The sequence below is a fragment of the Echinops telfairi genome, unplaced genomic scaffold (genome assembly GCF_000313985.2).
Source record: "Echinops telfairi isolate 266 unplaced genomic scaffold, ASM31398v2 ScPeMD7_7420;HRSCAF=8458, whole genome shotgun sequence".
In the NCBI taxonomy this organism is placed as follows: domain Eukaryota; kingdom Metazoa; phylum Chordata; class Mammalia; order Afrosoricida; family Tenrecidae; genus Echinops; species Echinops telfairi.
The window spans coordinates 42832912-42839717 of NW_022111320.1; the positions used below are offsets into that span (position 1 = coordinate 42832912).

A 6806-nucleotide genomic window follows, 5' to 3' on the forward strand; every position below is an offset into this window, starting at 1 on the left:
GGGCCAATCAGAGAAGGGAAAAAGCTGAGGGGGTAAGTAATTTCGGGGGTGTGGAATTAATATCCTCTGACAGTTTTTGAAAGCTGAACTCTGATTCGTGACACGAAAACTGAATGCACTGAGACCAGCACCCTGGCCTCTCCCCAGCTCCCTTGTGTGGCCCCGAGTGCATTAGAACAAAGTGACAGGAAAACTGAATGCACTGAGACCAGCACCCTGGCCTCTCCCCAGCTCCCTTGTGTGGCCCCGAGTGCATTCGAACAAAGTGACAGGAAAACTGAATGCACTGAGACCAGCACCCTGGCCTCTCCCCAGCCCCCTTGTGTGGCCCAGAGTGCATTGGAACAAAGTGAAGCACAGCTGCTGGTTGTCCATTCGATTTTCTGACCTCAAAGATCCAGGCTAGCTCCCTGCCCAAATTCACTGTGATCCAGTTACTGCGTATTGAATGTTTATGATATGCCCACAAGGGGCTGGGCATGCCGTTGTCTCCTCTCTTCCCTAACTCCCAAACAAAAACCAAGAAAAAGAAAAAAGGAGTGGGGTGAGAGACGGTGAGGGGGAGGCAGACCTAAAGTCAAACACAGACATGATCTTTACAATTCATTTTAAAATGTATTTTGTCCTCTTTGCAGAACATCTCGGAGGGCAAGTCAGAAAGTACTCCTAAGGTTTTCCGTTCAGGCATGCACAGGTTTCATTCCAAACCAAACATGTTTCAACACGTCTCTGTGGTCGGTGGAGGGCTACAGACAAGTTCTCTCAGTCATACACGGTTTGACAGTCGCCTTAGGGAACAGAAAATGAAGAGATGAAAGCACTGGCTTCCAAGGGGGTCTGCTGGAGCAGCCAAAATTCAAGTGGGAGAGGTCACCTCGGGAGCCTCTGACAACCGTTCCTTGGGAATCTTAAGCCGTAATCTTGATAGAGTTCTTGAAGTGAACAGGATGATTATGCGGCCTGATTAGGAAGCAGTTTCCAGAAAAAAGGAAAACCGTGAGGAACGGGGCCAGGAAAGCTGTGCCTATGAATGTTTTTCCATCACAAGGGCTGGCCTGCAGGGATCTCCTTGGGAAACCTTCCCCTGTCCACCCTACAGCTGACTGAGCCCCTGCAGAACTGTTGTTCCTCAAACTCAGGGATCACCGTTTGAGGGCCTCTGGGATGACAAACCTGCCATTGTCACATGGTGGGAATAGAAGAATGCAGACTCCTTCAGGGAAAGGGTAAAACTGAAAACAAACTCACTGCCATCAACTTAGAGCGATCCTCTAGGACGGGGCAGAACCGACACGCGGACTCTGAGGGAGTAGAAAGCCTTGTCTAGCTGCTGTTGCAATCTGCAAACCAGTCCGGCACCCCAGTAACCCACTGAGCCACCGCTTTGGGGAAGGGTTAGAGAGGTGGAAATGTCGCCATCAGAAGTGTAGGGACCTCGATGGGAGATCTGTCCAGAAACAATAGCTTCCCATTTTGATCTTTTTGTTTAATAACGATTTCTATAATTTTGTGGCAAAACTATCTGACCTACTCTCTTCAATACAGCCCAGCTCTTGCCTGCAAGGAGTCTGCTTTGCTTAAACCACGGGCCAATATACATAAGTAACCATTACTTTGTGTAACAGATGGGAAGAGCCAGCTCATCTCCCACTTGCAGGGCCTCAGCACCAAGACTGAAGTCGGTGTACAGGTGGTAAGCGTGTCGCTACTACTCAACACAATGCAATGAGAAGGAGAAAAACAGCATTGGCAAAAAGAAGTACCACCTTGGGCAAGGTCAGACCAAGGGTCCCAGTGAAGCCGGAGGCCCTGGTCAGGCTGCCACAACAGGTGGCTAAACACACAGCTGCTGGCTATCTGATCTGCCAACTGCTTCTGCCAGCAGAAACCGTCTTTCTTCTCCAACACTCCTCACACTTAAATAGGGAAATCAAATCCACGGTCCCCAAACACTAGTGCCACCAATGTGACCTGGATGAAGAAGCTGCAGTACCCAGGTAGGGCAGGAGACGGAAGCTTCTGAACCCTGTTTCCTCCAGCCTCGGGTTGGGGTTGCATGAGCTCGATGCCATTCTGTTAGGCACTTCACCTGTGCGTTTGCACAGAAGACATGTTTGTAAAATGGTGGCCACGGTTACTGGTTCTGAATCCCAAAGTACTTCGAGAGCTGCAGTTCCTACTACTTAGAAAAGCAAGCGGTTGCCAGGGTATGAGGTCAGGTGAAAGGGAAGACTATCAAGGGGTTCAGGGGAGTCTCCTGAGGTGATAAAACCTTCTAGACCAGTGGTTCTCATCTTTCCTAATGCCGCAATCCTTTCATACAGTTCCTCATGTTGTGGTAACCCCCCCAACCATAAAATTATTTTCGTTGCTACTTTGTAACTGTAATTTTGCTACTGTTATGAATCGGCAGACCCCTGTGAAAGGGTCGTTTGACCCCCAGAGGGGTCGTGACCCACAGATTGTGAACTGCTGTTCTAGATCTTGACTGTTGTGTGAGCCATTCAAGCTCATACAACTGGACACCGACAAGTGTTACTGTATGAAGTTATCTGGGTATAAAAGCACCAAGCAGAACATTGCATTAATTCTGATTAAGAGCAAGCCATCTAAACCATAAACATGGTGACTTTGTTTTGTTCTAAAATTAAAAAGGAATCTGCGGCCTGAAACATGACTTCACATTTCAGACCAAGCACTTGAATGAAAAGTTAGAGTGATTTGTAATACACACACATGCACACACACACACACACACACACACAAATGGGGTGCCACCTGAACAATTAACCAAACTGACTGTCTTGGAATTGGATTAGAATGAATGGTGTGATGAAATGAATTAGCAGAAAGTGAAAGCGATGTTTGTAGTTACTAGATTCCTTAAATTGACAAATATGATCATGGCTTCGTTCCTAAAAAATCTGCCAAGGGGACTTTGCGAATAATCTAAGAGGTGCGCCATTATACTCAATAAGCTAAGGAAAGGGAAGAAAGTCCAATGGCAAGTTCTCCGATGGATTTATCTTCTCAAGGTGTTCATAAAAGGCTCTAAGGAGCCGCTCACGCTCTTGAGCTGTCACACTGCCACCATGGCCAAGGAGTTCTTGGAGTAGAGATCTGTGCATTTATTTTGGCAGGAGCTGCCGTTTTACAACAATTTCTCACTCAACACCACAATTACAAAACAGATGGCGTTCCACAGAAGTGGTTTTATATGAGAAATGTAATTCTGGTCAACCTACAGTGTCATTGTACCATATGTCTTAGCCCCCATACCCTTTCTCTGCTCACTGTTTATCACAGTATCACACTGAGGTCATTATGCTCCCTCTGATTTCAGGATGCTCCACCCCAAGAGGAATGTCAAGATTGCAGTGAAGATGGGGCCTACGAAAGAGGCACAGAGCTCCTGAGGCCAACGCTTCAACTACTACCACTCCCCAACCACACTTGCTGGCCCCTCTGCCAGTATGCTCCTGCTTTTCCTGAACTATCACCATGCTTATTGTTCTCAGTTGAAATATAGCTCACCCTGAAAAAAAATCATGTCCACCAAAAACTATGGATATAAACTTATTCAGAAAGAGGGTCTTTGTAGATGTAAGCATGATCAAATGGGGTGGCTCCTCATCCATTGACCAAGCTACTTGCCACCAAGCTGATTCCCACTCAGAGCGACCCTAAAGACAGAGTAAACCAGCCCCTGTGAGTTTGGGAAGCTGTCAATCTTTACAGGAACAAAAGCCTCATCTTTCTGCCAAGGACCAGCTGGTGCATTAGAAATGGTGACCTTGTGGTAAGCAACGCAACATAGGACCCCCGTAGACCACCAGGACTCCTCTGACAGGTGTTCTGATAATGACCGGTGTCCTTGTCCTTATTAGAACCAAGAAATTTGGACACAGCCACACAAGAAGGAATGTGTGACATCAGACACAGGCATTAGAGTGATGTCTCTCCAGGCCAGGGGACATCAAGGATTGCTGGCAAACAGCAGAAGCAAAGAAGCAGTAATGCATAGTTCTCCCATCCAGCCTTCAGAGAGCATGGTCTAGCATGGTCCTGCCAGTGGAACAACTCAGTTTCAGACTTCTAGCCTCAAGAACTGGAGAGAAGGAATTCCTGTTGCTTTAACCCACTCAACTCTGGTTAAGTGGTTAAGGTAGCCCTAACCTGCTCCACTCCCACCACTGCTCTTAGACCACCTGACTGCTGGTCCCTCACATTTACGGAAAGCACAGAGAAGCCAGGGAGAGATGTCACTACTGCTTTGTCACTTTCCAGCTGCATTAACTTCTGCTCAGCTTTCCACAAGTTAGTTGGTTTTCTATTAAAAAAAAAAAAAAGAAATGTTGCAAGATAAAGAATGACACTAAATTTGCCATTTACATCAAAGACCTCTTTATCCTACTAGGATATTGCCTTGCAGCTGTATACTTTTAAAATAGACCACACTAAATCCCTAAAATCTTAACCCATCAAGACACCAATTCATGGGGAAACATATCAAGTAGTTACTTGCATAAAGACAGCACACCCACTTTCTTCGGAGTCTCAGAACCTGAGCTTGCTGGACTTTCAACTTTTAAAAGCTGTTTGAGAAAAATGCAAGTTGTAAATGGAGGCAGGAGGGTGGGGGAAGCAAGTAAGTTATTTTAAGAGATACTAGATAGGGGATTGGCAAATCCGAAGCCACCTGTTTGAGCAATGAACAGAACTTGAGAGAAAACTTGTACTTCCTTCTGCCTTCCTAACGGCCATCTTCCTTCTTTTTTCCTAACGGCCATAGAGTTGATTTCAACTCATGGAGACCCTGTATTGTATGTTCGTCTTTCTCATCCATTTTTTCTGATTCATTCAAGAAGCAACAGTCTACTCAGCCCCTGTTAAGCAGTGCCCGCTAAGTTCCTGGCATTGAGTAGCTAGGTTTATAACAGTGAACAAGAAACCAAGTGCCTCCAATTAGAAAGAAGAAAACTGAGAAAATAACCGAAAGTTTCACAAGTCAATAAAAGTACCGATATCAGTTACTTGTGAATGATGAATCGTGTCCCCTTGCTGACAAATTCTAAATTCTATCAGAAATATTGTAAATCAACTTCCTAATTACCCATGAATGTAATTAAGACAGAAGTTGCTGTAACTAAATAGTTACACCGGGAATCCTACCATCCACCCCCAGGAGGTTGACATTTTTTAATGCAAATAATAACCCCCTTTAAAAATAAAACTGGGGGATGTTAAAAAATATTGGTAGGGTAGTGTCTTCTCTGTAATTCTTGCCTTGAACTTCATTCATCGAACACCAAAATGCAAACTCCCCCCCTAAAAATGATACACAACAAAACGATGATGACACATAACTCTTGTCGATGGTAGTGATCATCATTTGCACAGTTAAAGGCAACTTCTGGAGAACCACAAGCCACAGAGTAAAAAGTACATATAAGTCACTGAACACTATGTGCTCAACAAAAGACATGTGACTTGCCTTACTTTAACCCTAAACATGTGCTTCACGTAAGTATTACACCTGATCTTTAAGGCCCTCAATTTGTGCCCCTGCCCAGACATAAACTGTGCAAACAGAAGACAAGGCGGAAAAACAGTTTCACAACAGTTACATTGAATATAGCAAGGTGGTATATTTCACTACATTAATGCAGAAGTTGCAAACACCATCAGACATTTTTACAACACTTGGAAGATTCAGTTACATTTCAAATCCCATCAGAGCCAATTCTCTTCACATTTCCCCCTCTCCCCCACAGGTTATCAGCCGCAGGAGGCATGGGTGTCTGCTCCCGGTCCTGTTAACCCTCCTCTGGTTTTCAGAAAGCAACACTTTCGTATTTGCTCCACACTTGAGCAGGAGCTCTAACCTTGCCTACGGCTCTGCTCTTCTCAGCTCATCAACTATTTTTCATTTCATGTCACGTGTAACGTTTTTACTGACTAAAATGTAATGTTAGAATTAAACCACAACAAACTCAGGAATTCCTAATATTACTTCTTGCGTGCAAAATGCTCATAAAAATAAGTCGCTGGCTTTCTTCTGTTAAATAACAAGGTGCAAAAGCTAAGAAAAACAAGCAAACCCGCCCAAAAGAACTTCCATAGAGAAACTGGAGGCCTGTCTACTGCAGTAAGGAAAAGATTAGAACTGGGATCTTTCAGTGCTGTTGAGCCTCTGAAAGCAGAGACCTGTGTTAATGGCCAGAACCGTGCTGCATTTCCCGGCCCAAGTGACTATACATTGTGTACCATGGAAGCCAAACCATCTGAATGAGGCAACCAGACAGAAGAAAACCCATTAGCTGGTGTCTGCTCACCTCGTGCGATTTTTTTCAATGGCTCTACCTAATCTTCAACTGTCCTCAAAATGCGAGAGGAAAGCCTAAGGCAGTCTGTTACCCACACAGGCTTCAGCCTATGAAGGACATGCCCAGCCCAGGCAGGCCACAATTCCAGGGCCATCGTGCGAAAGGTGACAGCCCCAAGTTCTAACGGGGGATGCCAGGACACAGCTCCCCCTGCACCTCGGGGATCACCTCCTCTCCGTTCGTTCCCAATGCCATTTGCATCCACTCCGTGCTCAACCACCCTGAGCACCCGCGCACCGGTGGTTCCTGTTAGCAGTGGGCTCCCCCTCCATCCCTCGCCTGCCCCCCCTCGCGGGTGGGAACAGACCCCAAGGGCGGCTGGGGGCGGGCGAGGAGCGCCCCGCTGCCACTCACCTTGATGATGCTGCTCCGGCGGGGCAGGCCGCCCGGCTTGCTCTCCCGGGGGCCGGGGTCGCCGGC

The 6806-nt window shown here is 46.3% G+C and overlaps 1 protein-coding gene across 3 annotated transcripts in view; it reads right to left on the minus strand.

Annotated features, from left to right (window-relative positions):
- Positions 1-6799, minus strand: part of PLCL2 (phospholipase C like 2) — a 200128-nt gene extending 193329 nt beyond the window's left edge. For all 3 annotated transcript variants that reach the window (XM_004704015.2, XM_045297441.1, XM_045297440.1), the window contains exon 1: positions 6741-6799. The gene's annotated coding sequence lies outside the window, so the exon portion shown is untranslated. The remainder of the gene's footprint in view (positions 1-6740) is intronic.
- Positions 6800-6806: the final 7 nt, after the last annotated feature.